Below are 24,965 nucleotides of genomic sequence, written 5' to 3' on the forward strand. Positions count from 1 at the left end.
TTTTACATTTCAATGGCCAAAACAAACCATGTAGCTATGGTTAAATTGAAAGGAGGTAGAAAGTACAATCTTGCTATTATATGCCTGCAAGCGGCACAGGGTGCTAGGCCGAGAAACAAAAGTCAGATCTTAAACAAATATCTGTTATTTCCTTGGTAGAGAGGCAGCTTTAAGGATATAGGCTGTTTCATATATTTTTTATTTGCTTATTTGGTTTGATTTTGGTTTTGGTTTAGAGGGGCAATTCAATTCTTTACTTTGTATTGGAAGGTATTTGGCATTTCTAGCAATACCCAGTAAAAACCAGTAACTCCTCCTCACCTCATTATGAGAATAAAAACCACGGTCCAAATTTTCAAAAATCTGTGGGGGAGCAGTGGGCAGGAAGAACCGACTACTGGTATACAAAGTGTAATTGAGGAATGTTCGCTGACACCCAAGGCTCTCTCCTCAATCCTAGACTTTAGGTCTGTTTGTCAGTAAAGGCAACATGAAATTCACTTACTCACAAATCGTGCTCATTTTTGGAGAACACAAAATGGGAACGGAATGAAGACACTGAAATATGTCCACCAAGGGTCAGGCACAAGGGCGTAAATAATTCAAGATACAAGATCTTGATGTCAAGGAAACCAACAGGGAGAAGAGAGAGAATATAGACCGAAGGAAACAAAGCAAGGGCTGGTGTAGCTCTGACGTCTGAAGAATTTGCAGCGAGAAACTTGCCTAAATGCCTGTAACGTTTGGACTTAAGGAGCAGACCTAAATATTAATTGCAACAAATCATGAATAAAACAATTTGCAGGAACCATGTGGAAACACTCAGTTGAGTGTGTGATGGTCTGCATACATAAGCAGGGAAACATATTGCTGACTATGGCCAACATCAAACTAGTGGAATGTACAGATTTTAATACCTCATTTCACTGTTGTTTTGCAGCAGTAAAATACTTTTGCAATTATGTAGCTTTGAGTATTTCTTATGGAAAATTACTTTTTCTTAATGTAATGACCTTTTAAGTTGTGGTAATACTTCATTTTAATTTCAAAACTATTTATACCACTTACATTTAGTACCACAGATTTAGAACTTTTATTTTATGGCCTCTTATTCTCTACTCTTTTGTTGTATAAATATTTCCCACTTAATATTATTTTTTAAAAATAATGCTGGTATAAATATGGTACAGGAGGAGGTAAAATTAATATCCTTTGTGTTTCTATATATTTTAAAAACATGGCAATGAACAGCAATACAGAAAATATTAGAAAAATTAAGGGAATTTATTTAGGTAGTTCGAAAATTAACATGCAAAACATTAACATCTTTTTTATATAAAAATAGTAACTAGATAAGAATCATAATATATGAGGGAAAGGTTCCTATACAATAGTGATAAAAAAAAAGATGAACTGCCTACGAATAGACTTAAGAAATATGCATAATTTATATGAAGATAAAATTTTTAAAAATTCTGTTGAAGAGCATAAATGAAATTTTAAGTAATTGGACACTCTTGTATTGAAAGACTCAATATAGTAAAAGTTTAAGTTTACACAAAATTCATCTATAAACTCAGTGAAATCCCAATTAAAACACAAATAGATTTCGTTGAAAATAAACATGAGATAATAGCTAGGAAAATAATGAAAAGAAGAAGAAGAAAGAGAAGTATCAAATCAGATATTGAAACTTGTTATAAAGCTATGATGATTAAAATAATTTTATACAGATGAATGTATCAATCTGGAGGACTAAGATATTCTGTAGTGACAGACAACCTCAACATCTTCATGACCTACAATGGAAAGGGTTCAGCTTTTTGCTCAAACTACAGCCCATTGCAGGTCACCTCAGAGCTCTGTCCACAGCTTCTGATTCTAGGATTCAGGCAGACAAAACAGATTCATCGAGCATTACAAGTTACCAGGGCAGTTGGGTAAAAGAGTGCTGGAGTGTCTTGCATTAATAACAGAGTGCTTGAGCACCTATCATTTCATTCACAGCTCACTGGACAAAAATGACCCCATCTAGCTACAAGGGGCCTGGGAAATGGAATCCTGCCATATGCCTGGAAAACAGAGAGCCAGAAATATTTGGTGATCAACAGTAATGATTAGTACAATTAGAAATAAGAAGATAAATAAAGCAGACATAAGCATTCAAAGGTAGACTATACAATTATGGTGCTTCTAATAAAGTTTGAAATATAATATTGAAATTGTATGTTTGCATGTGTGTATGTATTCTTTATTACAGCTAATCATTCATTCAAGAAAGATTCACCTTTTTACTTAGTGCCTACAATATGCTAGGCACCGTTATAGGTCCCAGAGATATACTGGAAGAACACAACAAACAAAAACCCCTGCCCTTACTTTGCTTATTGGAGATACAGATCTGAGGGATACATGACCCATACCCTCACAGATCACAATCTTTCTGTGAAAAAAGTGGATGTTACTGATAACATATGTGATTTTATATGAATATTTTAATCCCATCTGCATTACCCTTCCAAGTAGATTGTTTGGACACTTGGTTAATTCTTCATTTCCCTTCAGGCTTTCATATTCAATTCTCATTAAACTATTTCATTTATTTATTTATTTATGTGTGTGTGTGTGTGTGTGTGTGTGTGTGTGAGGAAGATCAGCCCTGAGCTAACATCCATGCTAATCCTCCTCTTTTTGCTAAGGAAGACCAGCTCTGAGTTAACATCTATTGCCAATCCTCCTCCGTTTTTTTTTCCCCCAAAGCCCCAGTAGATAGTTGTATGTCATAGTTGCACATCCTTCTAGTTGCTGTACATGGGACGCGGCCTCAGCATGGCCGGAGAAGCAGTGCGTCGGTGCGCGCCCGAGATCTGAACCCAGGCCTCCAGTAGCGGAGCGTGCGCACTTAACGACTAAGCCACGGGGTTGGCCCCTATTTCTTTTTAACATAGGAATTAACTCCTTGTAATCTGCCACCTGTAGATGTCCACTTATAATATTTTGACGTGTCTTATATTGCTTTTAATTAATTAATTAATCAATTTTATGAATATAAAACCTGTAATATCTTCCATATCATATCTCCCATATTGTTTCCTTTTAAATAGACTCTATTTTTAGACCAGTTCCATGTAGATTGAGAGCAAAATTGAGGAGAAAGTATAGAGTTCCCATATACCCTCTGCTCCCACACATGCACAGCCTCCGTCACTATCAACATCCCTCACCAGAGTGGTACATTTGTTACAAAAATCAAAGAACCTACAGTGACACATCATTATCACCCAAGGCCTGTAGTGTATATTAGGGCTGGATTTTGACAAATGTATAATGTAGCCACCATTATAGTATCATACAGAATAGTTTCACTATCCTAAAAATCCTCCTGTTTATTTCTCCCTCCCCACTAGCCCCTGCAACCACTGAACTTTTTATTGTCCCCATACAGTCATGTGCCGCATAACAACCTTTTGGTTAATGATGAACTGCATGTATGATGGTGGTCCCAGAAGATTAATACCATACAGCCTAGGTGTGTATAGGCTATACCATTTGGGTTTGTGTAAGTACACTCTATGATGTTCACACAATGATGACGTTGCCTAACGATGCATTTCTCAGAACATATCCCATAGTTAAGCGACACATAACTGTAGTTTTGCTCTTTCCCGAATTTCACATGGTTGTACTCATACAGTATTTAGCCTTTTCAGATTGGCTTCTTTCACTTAGTAATATACATTTAAATTTCCTCCATGTCTTTTCATGGCTTGATAGCTCATTTCTTTTTTTAGTACTAAATAAATATTCCATTGTCTGGATGTACCACAGTTTATTTATCCATTCAGTTAACGAAGGGCATCTTGATTGCTTTCAAGTTTCGGCAATTATGAACAAAACTGCTATAAACATTCATGTGGAGGTCTTTATGTGGACATAATTTTTCACTCCTTTGGGTAAATACCAAGGATCATGATTGCTGGATTATATAGGAAGAATATGTTTAGTTTTGTAAGAAACTGCCAAAAGTCTTCTAAAGTGGTTGTACCACTTTTCATTCCCACTAGCAACCTATGAGACATATTTGACATAATTTCATTATGGCGTGTATGGAACATAGCCACATCCATTTGTTTGTGTTATATCTATGGCTGCTTTCACACTACAATACCAAAGTTGAATAGTTGAAACAGACAAATGGCCTGCAAAACCTAAAATATTTACTATTTGTTCCTTTACAGGGAAAAGTTTTTGTACTTTGTGTATCACTTTGTAAGCAGTAACATTTGGCATTTTTTGTATAGTATATTGCATTCTTTATCTTGCTTAACTAAGGTAGGATTTTTTCATGGGGTAAAATTTGTAGGCTCAGATGGAACCAGGGTGGCGAAAGACAGAGTAGAGGTCCAAAAGGAAGACAACTAATATAAGAAGGCCATCATGTTGATCAATTTTTGTCTCTCAAATTTGTCTCCAGGTAGCAATGATCTCACTTGCGTTATGTGTGGAGAATGTCTCACTTGCATTAGGTGTATATATATATGTGTATACATATGTTTATATGTGTATCTCAGGGAGAGAGCTGTGTGGGTTTTTCATTCATATATCTTCTTGAAGATGCAAGGCCTCTCAACATGTTTTTAAAACAGAGACTGAGCCATTAAAGGGTGATTCGATGATGTTGTTTGTATAGAGGAGATGGGGGAAGGGAAGGGATTGTAGATAGAATTTATGGAAAAGTTTCAAATGAATTTTAGGATTAATTTAATTTTCAGTATATTTCAATATAATTTTTAATTATAAACTACAATGCTATGAAAAGAAATATGATAAACAGGCCATACAAACTACTTTCTTTTAGTCTCTCCAAAAGTGAAGATTTTCCCAAACAGGTGGCCACTTCAGTGACGCCCTGCTCCCCCCACCACAATGCTGATTTTGGGATATCATGAGTGTTGTATCTCCATTTATTTAAAGAGGTTTTGGAACATTTTAAAAAATGGTCAAGAGAGAGGTGATTTGAATAACTTTAATTTGCAAAATAAATCCATGGAATATAGCTATTTTAGGAGACCCTAAGATAATGACATTGGATAAATAAACAGAAAAAACAAATAACCACACAGTCAGGCAATGTGAACTCAAAGAACAATAAATACTATTTACTGGAGAAAAAAAAAAGCATACTTCTTGTAACATACTTGTTTAAGCTCTCTATGCAAAATCGGAGCACTTACTGTTGCTTCGATTATTTTGACACACAATCATATCCAGTCTTGTTACATTATTTTATTATTGTTGTCTTTCAGTCTAACTTCTGAATCATTAGCTATTGATGAGTAGATATTTTGTTTAAGAACTGGATTCAAACTCCTTGGGACACGGGGCCAAGTTTTTTATAGGCACAAATTCCTCAACCATGAAATGTAATAAGACATGACTAGAAATGAGAAGATACTTAGATACTATTTGTAATCCCCTTTACTTGCTTAAGTCATGTAACCTCTCTGCTCTGTTTTCCTTGCGTGACAGGTATACGTCAATGAGAAAGCACAATCCCTTCCTTCATGGAGTTCACATTCTAGTGAAGAAGTTAGAACATACACAAGTACACAAATAGACAACATTTTCATAAGTAAGGGTAAACAGCAAGGGAAGACAAAACCAGAAATAGTGGCAATATAGTGTGATAGTGCTAGGAGACAGAGGGCCACTTCAGAATGAGTATTCAAGAAGGCTAAGATCCAATTGATGGACAGAAACCAGATTCAGTAAGATGAGAGGAAAGTGTGATTCAGACACAGGGAATAGTAAATGTGAAGTCCCTAAGGCATGAACAAGCTTCACCTCTGCAGAAAGGGCCCAAGTTTGCTGTGGCTTGGGCGTGGTTTGCAGGGGCAGGAGCGGCTGTTGGGCACGATGTTGGAGAAGTGTACAGGGAGGGCATTAGAAGGTTTTAAACCAGGAAGTAAAATGATCTGATTTTTATCACTCTGAAGGATAATTTTAGCTTCCATGGATGTTAGACGTTAGGATGTTAGGATGAAATGGATGTTAGGATGAAAAAAGTGAAAACACGTAGAGCAGCTGAGGGGCTGTTATGAAGAGTCTTGGCAAGAAACAAAGGTGGTTTGAATGTTGGTGATTTTAGCAGGTTTGGAGCAAAGTAGGTGGGTCCAGACATCTTTTGGAAAAAGAGCTTTGTAAATCTTACTGCACTACAGAAATGTAACGTAACATTATTATAGTTACTCACTAAATATTGTTAATAAATTCACCTCAGCAATTAATTACTTAAACCTGTTCTTTCTTTCTTTTTTTTTTTAATTAGCTCACCACAAAGCACATTACTACACTATAGCAATCTTTGTTTTCCTGGTCCTTTTTTAATACAAAAGACTAGCTTCTGATAAAATAAGATCCAGGCACATAGTTGCTACTTGATAAATATTTGCCGTATTAATGACTGCATAAATAAAATATGACAGACTTGCTACAAGGCTATTGGGTCAAGGAGATATTTGAATGAATGAAACAGATTGCAAGAGTTTATTGCTACAAGTTAAAATCATTTGACAGTCTCTTCATTTCAGGATGGGAATTTTACAATGTCATTGACACTGGGGTATGTTTTTTACATGAAATTTCTTGGCAGCATTAGCTTAGTCTGTAGCATGAAATAATGTATATAAATGGACTTTGCAAAGTCAAAGCTTTGTGTCAATGATAGTAAGAATTGCTATCATTTATTTTTTGACCCCTGTGTCAGATCTCATACTAGGCATTTGCACATACGTTATCTTGTTTAACTCACAAAATCACAGAAGAAAAATATTATCCTTTTGTTTTAAAATTAAGGGAATTGCTACTCAGAAATGTTATTTAACAGCTGGATGAGGGCTATAGCTTATAATCCTGATATGACTCATTCCTTTGCCTCAATAAAGGGAGATGACATTACTAACTTGATTTTGAAATAAATATTAACACATGAATATCTAATAATTTTTTTATTTGGAGAGTGTCTCAGAAATAATGCTACATATGCTCCTAGACTAGTCAGAATTATAGATTTTAGAGATTTAGAGATAGATCTATAAGTGACCAGATAGTTCTTCATATGTAATTTCTTGCCTGACTTTCACATGCTCAAGGTCATTGGAAAGCAAAACTAGGATTCAAATCCAATTTGGTGCTCTTCAGACCATAGCATACTGACTCAGAATTTGACATTTTGTTCATCTCTGTGTTTATAAGAAGACTAAGATAAAAGACCCAGAGAAATCTATGAAAGAATTCATTTTGCCATTGGTGAAAAGAATTTGTGGTTTACTTGAAAGAAAAAGATGACATGATAGAAGTAACAAATAGCTTTGGCTTTAAAAAATAGTATGCCCTACAAAATGCCTAAAAATAATGGAACAAATGTGCTTAGCATTATCCTGAGAGTGTAGTGCTCCAATGTAGAGAAATATAGAGATGAAATGAAAGTTGTGGAATGTCGAAAGCAAACTTTGCTAATGTCAGCAATGTCAATAGCAGAAACCTCTGGAATGCATGACAACGAAAGTGGGAGGATGTGGTAAACAATAGAATGATTACTACATTGAACATTCTAGAGATTTCTCAACCGGAGAGGGATTTTTATATCTCTGATTCCTTCAGCTCAAAATGGCTCATTTGTGACAAGTACCCAGGCTGCTCTTTCCACTTCCCCTCGCACACTGTGACCTCTGAGCAGAAAGCAACACTTACAGAGAAACATAAGCCTGGGGAGGATGGGTCCATCCAGTCAGGATGCATAAACACTCTGAATGTTTTCTGTGAACTCATCCATAACAACAAACTCAGAATGTTCCCCACCCCACCCGCAAATTCTTCAGAAATGACTAAATTCTACACTATGTAATTAAGACAACTGATTTCTCAGAAAATTGTGGTTGCATTGAGCCCATCAATTACATTTTCCTTTAAATGAGGGTTAGTTCTTATCTCTCTCAGATATGCAAAACCCCAGTTTCCTCATGGGTTTCAGATGAATCCAGAGTATTCACTGACATCATTGGAGGCTCTGGATATTAATCACATCCACAACGATATAATTAGAAAGGGGTGGAAAAATATGAGAAATAAGGTCATTTAGATAGGCTTTAATTTATTATGGACCATGACATTAGGAGTAAGCTAGAATCCTAAATTGAAATTTTTTGGGGGGGTTTTCTATGCTATTTGTCATATGAATAATTAAAAGTGAATTGCTATTTCTAGGCTGGAAGTGAGATAAGTGTCATTGAGAGCTGTACGGATTAATGTTTGGGAGGCTTGGGTTTTAATGACCATGGAAGTTTACAGGTTTATACTAACTTAACTGGTTCCCCATTGTATTGAGACCCAACCACAGCTCAATGTCTATTTTGTTCCACTGACTTATAGGACTCAGAAAGCCTTCAATCCACTGTAAGCAGAAATGTAAAGTCGTTTTCAAATAAGTGAATTTAATGTAGGGAAAAAAATATTATAGAAATAAAAGTTGGAAGAAAATAAGAAAGGCCTAAAGCAATGGTTTTCAATGGAAAGTGTGTCTGAATCATCTTGAGGTGCTGCCCTCAAACTATTTTATGCCCCCCATGCCTAGTCTATGGCAGAATATATCCTATTATTTTTCTGTGTAGCAATCATCACACTGTGATTAAGGAATTCTTTATGTAATTTCTTTGCTTTGTATCAGAGACAATTCTAGGCTATCAGAAGCTTTAGAGGAGAACTTGTGTCTGTATTGTTTCCCATCTGAATCTATCACCTAGTAAGGTACTTAACACATAAGAGATATTTAGTTGATGACTGTTGAATGAGTGAATGCATATTCCTGTACTTTGCCCTCCAAAAGGTATATTTTAATGTTGAGTTTGCATAGATGAAATTTAATATATTTTCATAAAGTTCTTCAGGTGCTTCTGCTAAGAATTACTGACCAGGACGTTTTTCACTTTACCCTGTTCTTTGTGCCTTGATTTATCCAAGCTTCTGCCTGTAAGATCAGGCTTCGCCCATTGATTGCCTGAACTTGACAGGGCCAAAGCATATATAACAAATTCCACCATTCTCTTTTTCATATCTTCAAAAAATATTTACTGGCACTTGTTATGTTCCAGTACCACGCTTGCCACAGATGACACAAGATCAGTGATCTGTGGCTTTTATACAGGGACTCTAGTCTGTCTGGTGAATGAGACAGATCAACCGATAGTCTGTAGTTAATGCTATAGCCACTAGAGAAGGACACAGAAACTTCTGGGAGCGTGAGGAGAGCACCTAGTCCAGCCTTGCAAGTCCATCACTTCTGAGACCTCTTCTACCCTTCCTCCCATCCCCCACCATACCTTTGTGGTCGTGCTTGGGATGAGTTACACTGAAATGCAGTATTTCCCGGCTCAACCATGAGTCTTAGGTGTCTGTGTTCTTCCTCCACCTCCCTCCGCACCCCAAGTCTCAGGTACAAACCATACTCGCTATCTCTTTTGATAAGATTTCTGTTCATTCTGTCCCATACCAGGGACCTTACATGCCGTAACATAAATTCTGCCTACTTGGTTAGTTCCCTAATTCACAGTGCTTCACACTACGTGTTTAATGAAAATGTATTGTTCGGAGCACTGACTACAGAGTGTACAGCTGCTTAGATTCCTTGTTGCTGGGACATATTCCTGAAAGCCAAGCTCTCCCATCCTTCTAAACTTTGGGATTTTAAACTCACTCTATCAAAAATGACCTTAGGGCTAACAAGTATGGCTCATACAGATTTTCATATGATTTTAAATTTAAACTTTACACAAGTTTAATGAATCCTTTGACTAATAGTAGTATTTCTTTGGGAAGAAACTACTTGGAAATATGAAATCCTATGTAAATTTCCCCTATTAATCTCTTTAATGCTTCCCTCCCAAAGCAAAGCAGTGTTAGGTCAGTATAACCAGGTGACCTGCAAATAGAGCATCCTTCATTGTGAATGACAAAAAGTAACTCGCATGAGATGAAACTTCTGCTAGTTTCTTGCCACAGAAATCCCTTCAAATCCTTACTTCTCTTCTGTAAATTAGCTGTTATGATTATTCTCATTTTACAGATGAGGAAACTAAGTTTAACAGAATTCCTATACTTGCCCAAGGTCATATGGCTAGCAATCCAGAGTGGGGGATTTGACCTCAGTTCTGACTCTCCCCCAGAGCTCCTATTCTTAGAGAAATAGAATCAAGTGGTTGAGAAACATATGGGATTTGGATCCAGACTGGCTAGAGTTCTAGTCCCGGCTCTTCCACTTGACCCTAAACAGATTTGGAATTTTCCAGAGCACTAGTTTCATTATCAGTAAAATGAGAATAAAAATGACTGAGTTAGCTGTTGAATGTGCTAAATAAGTCAGAGTAAGAGCTAATGTTTATCCAGCACTTATCATACACTGGGCACTGTTTGAAGCATTTGACATGTATTAATTCATTAATAACAACCATATGGCTTAGGGGCAAATATTATGCTTATTTTGTAGTTCCAGAAACTGAGACATACAAGTTTAAGAAATTTTTTTGCCAAAAGTATTACAGCAGGAAGTGAAAGAACAGATATTTGAACCCAGGCAAGCTGGCTCCATGATCTTATTAATCTTTATGCTATATAGTATGTGCTAGTGTATGGTTTGACATACATTAGGCCATAATAAACCCTCAAAAAGTGTTAGTCTCCCATAGTCTGTTTATTTATTGTTATTGATGTCAAGCAATAAATATGTCACCTTGACATCAACTTACTGTGAACTAGTACAATGCTGTCTCTAAGACTACAGCCAATAGCAAGTAAAATAAGACATTTAATCAATACTGATTGATTAGGAATGAAATAAAATGTTTTAACTCCTGGAGATATTGGCATTTGCAATTTATTTCTATTTATTTGGAGGATTTTTTTCAAAATACTCTTTAGTGTGCAAAAGTAAGAATAATCACAATTTGTCTTGGCAAATGTGTTGCATCGTAATGTTGATCCCTCCCTACTCTCACCCTTGCACCTATGTGGAGGAAATCCACACTTTAATATTGAGGTTTCTCCTATTCCTTGGTTCATGAGTTTTAAAAGCTATTGGCAAGTTCTGATTTCTGATAAGTTATTTGGAGCATTCTATGGAGTCATTACTATGGAGCCACCATGGCTAACAAGGACCACCTGACGACCATCCCATGGTGAGTTTCCAAGGAGTGACAGCTTGAGGTATAGCGTATGTGCTTGGGGAGTTTTCGAGCGACAGCAGACAGCATTTTTGGCCTTATTGTTTCAGAAGGCCAAGGCATTACAGGGACATGACTGTTAACAATAAAGCCTGTCATTGTTTTGCTGTTATTTTTTCTCAAGGCTTTCTGAGTGACAGTCCCTGGGGAGAGTGAATTATCATCCTTAACTTGTAACTTAACTGCTCCTTTTGTCATTCTGCATACTTGCTGTCACCCAGGTAAAACTAAATGGTTTTTCTCCCTGGTAAACTCTCCCACACTCAGCTTGGAGCCCTTCAGGCAAGACAGGCAGTGGGGAACCTGGGCAGATAACGTGGCAATCTAAATAACTCCTAGAAGGGGAAAGTCTTTGAAAGGCTTTGCCCCTGAAAACCAATGCCAAGCACAGTGAATACACTAGTTTAAACAACCAAAGTTGCCATTTATTTAATAATTACAAAAATAGGTGTTAAAATAGCATGTTCCACCTAGGGTAGTTGTGAAGATTACATTAGTTAATACATAAAAAGTGCCTCGCCCAGCATGTGGCCGAAAATAAGAGCTCAGTAAGAGTTAGCTTTTATTACTTTGTGACATTATGTGTTTAATTATGACAACCATTTTTCAAGGTAGTTGTTATCACTCCCATTTTACAGGTGAGAAAGCTGAACTTTATTGGAACTGAAATTTCGTAGTAAGTAGGCTTAGCTCTAAAGTGGATGTGCTTGACTTCCAAAATGGCTCTGATTCACCAAGGGACTTACGTTAAGTGAGATATAAAGAGAGCTGGTCACCAAGCAGAAAATGAACAATCCTTGGGACTGATTATAGACTATCAGGTTTACCAGATAGTCTCATTATTTGAATGAATTATTCCATTTTTTCATGAAGCTGTGTTTTCATAAAATTAATATAATTGGTTAAATACAATAATCAATTTTGAAAAATACCCGCTTCAATACTTTGTTTTCATGAAGAGCTTGAGGCTGATAAGAGATATTGATAATAACATTTACCACAACAGTAAGAGTAATCACAATAATATAAACAGTGGTAATAATAATAATAACAGCTACCATTTATTGAGCACTAACTATGTGCCAAGCGTTGTTCTAAGACCCTATCATCAATTGTCTCATTTAATCCTCATTAGGCAAGTGCTATTTTATCCCTGATTTATATATTATAAAACTGAGAATCTGAGAGGTGAAGTAACATCCTGAAAGTCACGGTTATTATATGGATGAGACAGGATTTGAATCCAGGTAGCCAGACTTCTGAGTTGTGCTTTTTCACCCAAGGAGTAAATGATTAGTTGGTACTCAGACCCAACACTCCCTTCTCCCATGCTCACACTCTTTCCTTCTCATGCAAATCCATGATGAGCATGGATGCCTCTTGAATCCACCTTCTGCTACACCCACATTTGGTTAGATTTGCTGTAAAACTAGGCAGCACACACCCATTAGATTTTAGAAAGTAAAATCTTCTTAGACTTTAATACTATGCCTATTGACAATACCCCGAAAATAAAACACAATAAGTATAATATAAACACTGTGTTCACTGACTGTGGGGATAATTCTCAGTCAGATCTGGAAGGTTTGGGGAAGTGGCTCAGGGATGTGGATAGGTATATGGGGCTGGAGCCTGGGGAGTGAAGGAAGTCTCTTTGGAACCATGTTAGTATTTCTAGAAAAGGGATATGTACGTTGAAAAGCACGTGCATATGACCGTTGTTTTCATTATATACAAACCACAAACGAAAAACTCAGCAAAATCTTTGCTGATGGGTATAGGAGGTAGATTAAAAAGAGAGACTGAATGACATTGAACTACCTAAAAGCGTATCTAGTTTTCACTAACACATACCTTACATTCAGGTAGATCTGTGCTTAAAGATGAGTTACTTCAACTGAGCCTCAACTCAATCATCTTTAAAACAGAGATTCTGATACTTTTCTTGCAAATATATTTCCTAGTCCATAGTAGGAACTCTAAAACTGGAATCTATTATTATTATTATCACGATCACCTATTTTAAAAAAAAGATTAAAGTAATATTCATTCAATGGCAAAGAGATCAGTACTTTTAATAATTCATATTCACATTAATTTTATTCTTGATACCCCATAATCTACTTAATATTTCTTTCTATAAACACTGATAATTGTAAATATATTCCACTTTATACTCTACTTCTCACTCTCTCTCTCCTTTTTTTCAGGATCTCTATGATCCCCCTTTCAAAATAGGTTATCTCTTCAGTCACGCTTCATGACTTTTCTCTCTAAGTTTCTCAAAACAAGAGATTCCAGTTTTCACAGCATACATAATGTATTTCGTATTAAAACAAAAAACAATTTTAACTCCTGACCAGGCTTCCTGAGAGAAAGCAGGTATTGTGATCTCTCCATTTCTTGATGAAATTCCTCATAACTGGTCTTAAAATGTACAAGGGTTTGGTTCCATTTTGATGGGCTTTTAAAAATAATGTGAAGAGCAGCCTGTTCCCTCTGGAGATACACGGAATTGCACATTCCGGCTACATTCTTTGAGGAGTTAAAGTGGTCCTGAGGGGTGTCCCTGAGAACAAATCTCCCCAGTGGTGAGTTGATAGTGATACTGCCACTTTCTCATGGTCTGGACCTTAGTCGCCAGGGTCAGATATTTTGCAGCTGTCCTGGCCGTCATTGGGAGGAGTTGATGGTATTTAACCTAGGACAACAGCCAAGAATTATTTATCTGTCAAAACTTTTCCAATATAAATCAGTGTTACTGTGCCTGCTGAGCCCGAGACTGTCTGCCTGTCTGATTTCCATGTGGGAGATCTTCAGATAATTTCTGTAAAGGCAGGAAAAGGCAGCCTCGTCGCCAACACTCAGAGGTAAAAAGAGAAGAGAAACACTATTTTGAACCCCTCCTCTCTTCCATTAAAAACAAACAGACGACTTTTGACTTTGGAATGCATTATCTCCACAAGCAGCAGCACTGAAGTTTGAGTCAGGAAAAGCAACTCCTTCCTTTCCCCCTGCTCCCCTCACAGGACCTTCGGATTTCAAATTTGGCTTTGAAGCACCTGGTTTTCCAGGAGTTTGATATATGTCAAGTTGACTTAACTCAAATTTGCCTGGACACTCCTTTCATGTGTGGGAACAGTGACCTCTTCCAGGCCACCTTCCATGTTCTCTTTCATGCTCTGATCCCCTGAGCTGCAGCCCAGCCAGGACCTGCTGTTATTCTCTCAATCTCTGAACCCCTCAGTTAAAACGACACAATGGGGTGACATGTGGTTTGCAGAAGATCGCAACATAAGGCTTGCCTTTGATTCAGTTCTTTTAAAATGTTCTTCTAAAACAAATTTATTTAGGGGATAGAGAAGAAAGAAAAAGGAAACCTGGTGTGTGTGTGTGTGTGTGGTGGAAGGTGGGGGGTACTCTTACAGCCCTGTTGATAAAAAACAGCAGATATTTGGAAGTGCATTATGGTTTTATTTTTCAACCAAACCACAGTGTTGAGGGGTTTGACTGCTGGGAGAAAAGAGGGCACATTTGTTAGATTTTTTACCTCAGTGTGTGCTTGTGGAGGTGGTAAATAAAATATCTGAGCAGCTATGAATTGCTCTAGTAGCCAGTGGCTTTAGGGCTAAGGATTTACCTTATGGTATTGCATGTACTCCCTCTGGCTTATAACAGCTTTGAGTGTAGATATTTGAGACCCATTACTCTATAGAAAAGCAGCTGAAAAATCAATTTGCCTACTGAAAAGTAGGCTCACAGGTGTGAGGAGAAAAATTCAGTCAATGTCAATATATGTATTTCATAGAAATTCTGGGTTTTTGTCTACTGTGTGATTTCAGTGCGAAGTCTAGGACATAGTAGGTACTTGATAAATGACTGTTGAATAAATTCATATACTATGCCATATTACATAACCTTGTTACATAACAGCTTACTATTCTGCCCTTGATCTAAGTAATAAGTCAATAATGTCCATCTGATGTTAAAAAAAAAAAAAAACAACTAGATTGAAAGGAGACCAACTCGACTTAGGTGTTCAATACATGTTAGTTGGATAAATTTAACATTCACTACCGAAAACTGTCTCCAGTAAAGTAATTTGTTGCTGTCTGTCTTTTTCTTCAAGGCTATGAGACCCCGGTCATAAGCAGAACATACATTAAACCTATATTTATGGTAAACTCTTGCTATTCCTTTTAGAGAAAAGAATTCCCATGGCAATCTATTTCTGGATTTGTCCAGAACAGTTGTTTAAGCCATAATTAAAACATTTTCCTTGGTTTGGAGGAGGAGAGGAATTGGGCCCTTGGTGGTCTAGCTGAGAGGAACGGCCGTTTATGGAGGAGGAGGTGACATTCTTTCCGTCCATAAATCAGTGGCTTAATCCTTAGCAACAGACCTAATCATTGCTTCAGGCTTTCCAGCTGAGTTCAACCAACATAGAGCTATGAGGACCATTAAGGAAATGGCTTGTTGTTCATATATTGATTAAATCCTATACATCATCACCCCATTTTTAAGGTCAAAGTGAAGAGAAGTTAGGAAACTCTCCCAGCATCCTCAAATGACTATATATTTAATTACTGAGAAAAAGAAAAGTCTAAGACTGCTAAAGATGCAGGCTGATGTGCCTGTTGAACAGTGTTTCATCTTACCTTGTATGACAGCGTCCCTTACAGCGAACTCCTTATAGAAAAAGCTTCTGGGGAAAATTTGCAACCCCTTGAATAACTTCAGTTGATTTCCTTTGATCAGACCGCAATTTCTATGTACTTAATGATGTTTTCCTCCTCACTTTGGCTTAGAAGGAGCACAGGGTCAAATTTCTTGCTGTGCTACAGACTTCATATAGACCAAAGATTTTTCATATTATTTATTCCGTTTTGCTTGCTGAAGGTTTTAAGTGTATAACATTTAAACACTAAATTTTCCCCTTTCTATTTTAACAGTCTTATTTGTGTGTGTGTGTGTTGTAAACCATAGCACACTTCTGTTTGTATTATGTGATCTATAAATAACATAAATTTAACCAGAAGCTATGCTAAAATCATTACTAGTTGTGCCATCTTTGGCAGGTTTCAAAACTCTTCTCTGCTTTTGTTTTCTTACCTATAACATGAGGATAATAGTATTTATCTTATAGTGTTGTGATGAGGATCAAATGAATTACCAATGAAAAGTATGAATTGTAAAGGGCAACCTTTACCGTTGACTCTGAGTTCCTTGGTACCGTGGGAAATAATTTAACCAGTTTTAGATTCCTAGGGCCTCAGGCCTCGCCTGACATTCATCTCAATGCCTTTGGCCATGGGATCTTATAGGCCTGGGACGGGCTTCTGTCTTCTTTCAACACCTATTTACCTTCACTGTCGCGATGTCTTCCAGCTTCCTGCCAACCCAGATAGAACTGATCCCTTGGTCTTTGGTGCTACCCTGCTATTCCGGATATGCCAGCATTTCTCAGCCTTGCCATTATTAACATTTGGGGCTGGGTAACTCTTTGTTGTGGGTGTCTGTCCTGTTCATTGTAGGAAATGTATCAACATTTCTAACCTCTACCCACTAGATGCCAGTAACATCCTCCTAGTTGTGGCAACCAAAAATGTCTCCAGGCATTGCCAAATATCCCCTGGGGTGGGCAATACTGCCCCAATTGAGAACCACTGGTGTATACCCCTGTTATATCACTTACAACACTTTATGGTACTTATTTTATTCAATAAACATTTATATAGCACATACAATATGTCATACATTTTTCTAAAAACAATGCATATATTAATATTAATACTTATGAGTTAGATGCTAGTTACAGCTGAGGAAACCAAGACACTGGGAGTTTAGAGCTGAGGAAATTGAGGCACAGAGAAGCTAAGTGACTTGTCCAAACTCATAAGTGGAGAGTGGGGGTTCACACTCAGGCAGTTTCTGTCCAGAGTCCATGGTCCTAACCACTATGCTGTGCTCTTTCTCTTGTGAATGAATTTGTCTCTACCCTGCACTGCAGAAGCCCAGGGAGCATGGGGGAGTGGGGATGGGACTCAGAGACTGGAGTGATCTTTGATTCCAGAGCATCAAGCACAGCAAAAATGTTAAGCTAGATGAATGAGTTCCTGTCTGTAATTCTACCTCTTTAACAAGGAGTGTTTTATATCACAGAGGGTAAGTAAAGACTTTGAGTCTAATGTATTAAATAATTTCTAGATGAGGAAACTGAGGCTTTGGGAGATTGAACGACTTCCCAACCTCACAATGTTGGTGAATGGCAGAGAGAGGCCTGGATTCAAGGTCTTCTGACACACGGTTCAATGCTCTTTATCATTTCTATGTCGTTTTCATTTCTTTGGCTACTCTAACCTATCAAAATCGTCATCATGATCACGACCACCATCATCATCAATGTTTAATTGCCTATTTATTCTTTCCTAAAGCTATTTTGGATATTCTTTAAAAACCCACAGTGTATGGACTATTTACTGTACTTTTTTTTTATCCATGACAGAGAAATTCAAAGATTAAAATATTTACCACTTCTATTAGTAACTCTCTTCCCAACAGAACCATTCTTCAAATCTTTCTATGTCAATTAACTTCAATAAAGCTGGGGGGAAACAAAACATTCTAATCTCTTCAATTCTGATACTAGGTTTTGTTTCTCTCATAGTCAAGCTTCTTTAAGTTCTGCATAAATGATGTTTGATTTACCGATATAACGAATTATCAATTGCTGACTTTTAAGAATTTGGATATAGTGGTAGAACTATTACAGAATTACTAGAGTTTTCAAATTATACCCCCATGGTCCTTTATGTAACTATTTTTCAGTCTTCCAATGATCACTATGTCAGAAGGTAACGGTACAACTGCTGATCTGACTCATGGTTACTGCAGCCAGAAAAAAATCCTAAATTATTTAGGAATTTAAATATGTAGAATATTACTAAGAAGGCAGGGTTACAACTGAACGATATCATCAAAATAAGTCTTACATGCAATTAGGTATTTTTCACCTAAATTTTATATGATTTGTGAAACACTCAGAAGGTCCTTTTACTTCCTCTAAATATCTACTTATTCAAAGGCTATAATGTCTTAAATTCCAGCATTAATAAATGAGATCTTCTACTTGATATGTTCTTTTAAAAGTCAACAGCCATGGGAAGGAAGTGCTAATTAAAATTTCTTCACACTGAGGTATTAACAGCAGGGCATAGTTCAGAAAATTTCTATGCACAGAGTTAAAAGACTTACTAACTTGCCTTGTTACTTTACAAGTCACTTAACCTCTCTCAGCTTGAGTTTCTTCATCTGGAAAACAGAAATGATGAAACCTACCCAGAGATTCCTATTGTGAGCATGAAATAATGTAATGTAAGTGAAAACACGTTTTAAATGCTAATATCACTATTTTTTTCTGGCTTTTGTGACATTCTTCTAACTAAAAGCCCAGGACATAAAACCACTGAATGCCTAAGATGAAGACATTTAAAATAGATTCCCTGGACTTCAAAGTTTTAGCCACAGTAATCTCTGCTTGTTTTTTTCTTTTTTCAAAAAATAATTTCTGGAGTATCAGAGAGAGCATTGAAGGCCAACTGACTAATAATGGAACTGCAAAAAGATTTCTCAAATGACCAGCTGCCTTCCAGATATTACACTCCTTGCTGATTACCCATGACCCTTCCAGACTTCTGGCTGTCCCCTTTGCATTTGAGAAAATAGGAGTCATTGTTCAGCTTCTGATGTGACTTTTTGAATCCAAAATGGAAGTTATATTACAATATCAACACAGGAAGTGCTATTGAAAACCATCTATTACATGGATAAAACCAATATTTAATATCAACCAGTCTAAGAGGAGAGATTGGGATCCAGGCTTTTGGAAACTATATGACTGTCTTGGTAGCCACCAATTCAAATCTTAACAGTAGAGAAAAATAGCCTCTTGCCTTCAGGGCTGGTCACCTGAACACTGCTTGTCAAGGATCTGAGAAGTTCCTACCTGCTCTTCGTCTCTTAAAATCCCACTGTTAGAGACAACAGTCTCACCAGGCATTGTTAAAATGCCAATATTACCTTATGGAATGGTTAGACCAGATAAATGACTGCCCACCTAGACTAGGAACAGTGAACTGTCAGTCACGTTCCTCTATCTAGATTCATAGTCATCTGATATTACTAGCCATTCTGCTCTGTCAGGCATTTTTGCAAACTGTATAATTTAACTTTCCCAACAAAGCGGGGAGAGAAGTAAGCATCCTCATCTTCTGTACATTACTGCCTGAAGTTACTGAAGCTGTAGAAGCTAAGTGTGTGGGGCTCAGATGTGGAGCTGAGATTCAAACTTTGATGTTGTTACTTTAAGTAAGCACTTTGTACCACACAAACCAGTGAATAAATGAACCTTAACATATCATATGGTCAAGTCCTGACAGTACTTTAAAACTCAACACAAATTACCGGTCTCTGTCTAACCTTGAATTAAAACTTCAAACCTCTGAATTCCTACGGTTCTTTATTTAAGCCTCTTACTACTTGTATTATCTTTTTTTTATATCAGAACCATTCATGAGCATCTCCCCTACTAGAATTAATGTTGTAGTATTTCCCACAATTCCAAGCATTTCGTCTTTCCATCATGTTCATTCATTCATTCACTCATATCTCCCATGTTTGGAGCCCCAAAACAGAAGTTAATACATTGGCATAGCCTAGCTCACTCCAACTTTTGTTAAATGAATGAAATACAGCCTCCCTTTGACTATTTTAGTTACTTCCCCAAATCCCTGGAGATATAAATTATCCTTTCATATCTCTTCACTCACACATGTTTTTTATTTTAGGATTTTTTTTACCCACCAAGTATGTATTTCTAGCAAGCTATACTCAAGCTCTGGAAAATAAGTTCTCATGTGCTAGAACCTTTTGTCACCTATTTCAAAGACAAAATCCACATTTCTCCTTCATCTTACTTTTGCTTTTACAGCCATAAACTTGTCTGTAGTCATTATAATCATGGTTGCTGACACAGATAATCAGCCCAGTATGTGAAGGGAATTTTTAGAATTTTCACAAGGCTAGAGAAGAGTTTCCTGGGTGAAATTTACCCAAGTCTACATTAAATTCTTGTGCTTGCTTGTAATATATTTTCAGGCTTTTACTTTCTAACTTATTCTTTCCTATGAACAGCATCCCCACCTTTGCCTTTTTGTTTGTTTTGTTTTTAAATATTTCCTGTCTTTGTTTTTTAAAAAGTAATTTTTGCTCTTATAATACTTTTAGATTTATGGGAAAGTTGCAAAGATAACATAAAGAGTTCTCATATACACTTTGTCCATATTCCCCCTTGTCAACATCTATATTTCCATGGTACATTTGGAAAAATTAAGAAACTGACATTGGTACATTACTATTATTTAAAGTCCAGACTTAATTTTGATTTTACCAATTTTTCCATTAACATCATCTTTCCCAGTATTGAATCCAGGGTAACACTTAGCATTTAGTTGTCACATCTCCACAGTCTTTCTGGTCTATGACAGTCTTTTCCTGTTGGTCATGACTTGGACAGTCTTGAGGATTATTGGACAGATGTCTTGTAGAATTTTCCTCAATCTGGGTTTATCTGACATTTTTCTCGTGGTTAGACTAGGGATACAGGTTTGGGGAAGAATACCACAGGAGTGAAGTGCTCTTCTCATCTCATCATATCAGGCGCACATGACATCCACATGACATTGCTGATGATGTTAACCTTCATCAATTGGTTAATGTAGTGTTTATCAGGTTTCTTCATTGTACAGTTATTATTTTTCCCTTTTGTTGTGCTATTCTTTGGAATGAATTACTTAGTCTGGCACACTTTCAGGGGAGGTGGAAAGAATCTAAGCTCTGCCTTCCTGACAATTGGAATTAGAATTATTCTGTAACTAAGTTTTGTTGCTTCATAACTATTTGTGAATTCACCATTTATCCCTTTAAATTGCTTGATAGAAACTACTTCCTCTTACAACTGTATTATCTCTAGCTAACCTTTCTTAGCTAAATTCTGTAACACAAGTGTACGTGTATGTGTATACATGCACATACAGGTATACAGAACTCTCGTATAGCAGAAAGTTAGTGTTCACTTCCTGCCACCTCCTTCCCTTTTCTGTTCCTTATTTATTCTTACCAACCTCAAAATCTTTAGTCTATCTTTTCCAATCTTTTCCCATTCCACCTTTCTTACTTTAATTCCATAGAAACCACTGTTTCACTCCCCACTCATGGAGGTGACTATTGACAAAGTGAGGACAGTATCTTCTAGAAATATGTAAGTTTGATTGTAGGGAAAGGATGATATATATCCCAGTAGACAAAAAAGTGGATTTTACTTCTTGTCAAAGAGTTGAAAATAGAACATGCCTTTAAATATTTATAGACACTTTCAAAAAAATACTATTATTTATTTTATCATCATTTTCACTTTTAATATGCAAAAGGGGTCTCTGCCTCTCACCAGCCCCCTCCCGTAGAAATTTGTAGGAGTTGACTGAAAATGGTTGTTTCCAGGTTAAGGTTGTCATAATTACTAATTATACAAAATTAGATTCCTTTGAAAGTCGCTGGGTGACTTTCTAATCACATGGCTGGAAACTTCTTTCCTGGTGGACAGTAGGCAATAGTGTTCTATTTGCATTCCTGCTTGTCCATCAGCCTCCAAGGAATAACATGCCCTTCATGCCTTGTTTTATTTCATCATTAAGAGTCTAGCCTCAACTATTTCAAAAGTCCCTTCTAGATATAAAATTCTATTCTCTAATGGAAAGAACAATCACTTTGAATCAATAGACATGGACTTGAATTGTGATCCCTTTGTTATAGGCAATTTACCTAACATCTCTGAGACTCCGTTCGTGATCAGTAGAAACTGATTGAATATATATAATGACTTGTCAGATGTTTTTGAAATATATAAAATTTCTAGTTTAAATTGCCTTCAATAAGTGTCATTTTCCTCCTTGTCTTTAGACTTCTTTTAGTCTAAAGAAAACTTTGAATTAATAGACATAGTCTTAAATAATGATCCTATCCTTATGCAAATTATTTAACTTTCCTGGAATTCAGATTTCTTTCCTGTAGAAATGCGGCTGATGTGATGATTCTCTTATTATTATTTATTGATGATCAAATGAGGTTGTGTATAGAAAATATCTGATTCAAATACGTCAGCAATATATGCTGGTTCTTTTCTGTCTTTAGATCCTATCTTGATTTTGCTTGTCTTTGCCCCAAAGATGAGATAGCATTAAGATGGAAATCTGTTCCAATGGAGAGAGCATGAGCTTTGGAGTCAAAGGAACTCAAGAGTGAAGCCTGGCTCAACAGCTCCTTAATGTTTGCAAGGTACCTTCAGGCTTCTCCAGTTTCCTTATTTGTAAAATAGTACCAAGAGTGTTGGGAGGATTAGACCGGATCATGCTTTCAAAAATGGTGTGTTTATTTTTTGAGGTAAAACTGTTAAAAAAAATATAATTATCTTAATACATAAGTAAAGTAAATCAAATTTTTGCCTCATTATAGAAATGCTATTTTCAATATATATTTCTGAAACTATAACTAGGTTAACCTCATACTTGAATTACAGCTCTGAACAATCATCAAGAGAAATGTTCTGGCATTTAATCCCTTTATGGATTTAGCCCCCTCTTCATTTATTCAACTAATATTAACTGAGTATCTTCTATATGCAGGTGTCTGTTCTGGTTGCTATTCGTTTTAGGCTCTTTGAAAACATTTTTTCCCAAACAGTTTAAGATGACAGAAAAAAGACATTTCACAACAGTAAATGTGATATTTGCGAGGATGCTAACCAAAGGTTGAGTGCTGCTTTCTATTTGGAGAAGGGTGATTCTTCGTAAGTGACAATATGATATGCCTCTGATAAGTCGGAGAAGCACTGAAAATTTCTCTGAAAAGCATCTGAGAATTTTCTATAAATTTTAATGGCTATTTTTTCCTGAGTTTGAAAAAAGAGAACAGGCTTTAATTCGAATCAGAAAGATTCTAGCGAAAGGTTGATGCAGGTCCTACCTCTGCTGTCAGTCAAAGTAATCTTTGTCACAAACTCCAGGAGATCTGAGGCACGCCTTTGCCCCAAAAGAGACCTAACTGTGCACTTCTTATTAACATGTACATATGTCAACCATAATTCTCTTTGGAAAATTAGCCTAAAGTGGGCTGGATATTTGAGGACCAGCAGGCCTTTTGAATTCTCAGTGTGTGATTATTCATCTACTAGATAATGTGACAACCAGAGAAAGACAGATGTATATGTGCTTGGGACAAAGAGACATGAACTATACAATAAGATATTTTGATTAGTGGCATGTGACATATAAGCATAATTATTAGAAACGATATCTTCAGAGTCAGAAAATTGTTTTTTACCCATGATCTTTCATTTTCTGGTTATGTGGCTTTGGGAGAATTTCTCTAACTCTTCTAAAACTGGATTCTCTCCTCTACGCAATAGGACTGAGTCAGTTCTCTAGCTTATGGGGTTGCAATAATGATTAACTTAAATAATGCAACTAAAGTGCTTAGTTAGTGCAGAGTTTCGTGCACCTTAAGTGCTCAATGAATGTTCAATATTTTGTTAGTGTAATTATTATTGTAATTGATGATAGTGGTGACAATAGGCTGATGGGCAATAAGTAAAATGATTTCCCAAATATCCTCTACTTAACAAATTTTGTACCTTGCTTATTCTCCAGCCATTTCTAGAGTATTCTACCTTCCTTTGGTCATTTCCATTCTCCACTTCTTGTTGCAATGTGACTCACACTGAGATAGTTCTTTGCAGAGAATCTAGGGGGAGCTTGTGATACAGAAATAAGAAAGCACCAACAAAAACAAGAAAGGCTTGTTTATTGGAGGCCACCCCAGCTTTGGAGTAAAACAGAGGGGGTTCAGATTGCCCTCCATCATTTGCTATCTCTATGACCCTGCACATGTCTCTTATTCTTCAGATTCTCATCTGTAAAGGAAGAAAATCACAGTCATGTTTCAGGGGTTAATATGAAAGCTTAGAATATAAAGAACCCAAACAATCAAGAAAATGAAAGACAAAAATTTCAAATAGAAAAATGAACAAAAGACAAGAACAGACATTTCAGAAAAGAAGAAACACAAATTACTGTTAAATATATAGCAAGATTTTCAGCTTCACTAGTAATCTGGAAAACGCAAGAAAAACTGTAATGAGATACCATTATACCTATCAGATTTGCCAATTTTTTTTAGAAGTCTGACAACATTAAATATTGATGAAACGTGGATGAATAGGAACTCTCATCCATGGTGGTGAGAGAATAAAGCAGTACAACCATTTTGGAAAACAATTTGTCGTTAACTGGACAAAGGTTTGCGTACACTAGGATCTATCCATTTTGCTACCCAGTCTTTACATAGAAGAACTGTTTTGGAAAAAAAGAGAATATGAAGATGATTGACATTTTTTTATCACCATTTATATGCCAAGGGCTTTACAATGTCTTTTATTCCCTCAGAGATTCTGTAAATGTGGCTCTTAACTCCAGATAAAATATTCATGTGGTAAATCCTTGCAGATCATACTCTAGAGTACCATTTATAATTTCATGATTTAATTAAGTGCTGGCCCGTGTACAGACATATGTACAATGT

This window comes from Ceratotherium simum, chromosome 8, assembly GCF_057802395.1.
Source record: "Ceratotherium simum simum isolate JZ-2026a chromosome 8, ASM5780239v1, whole genome shotgun sequence".
Lineage (NCBI taxonomy): Eukaryota > Metazoa > Chordata > Mammalia > Perissodactyla > Rhinocerotidae > Ceratotherium > Ceratotherium simum.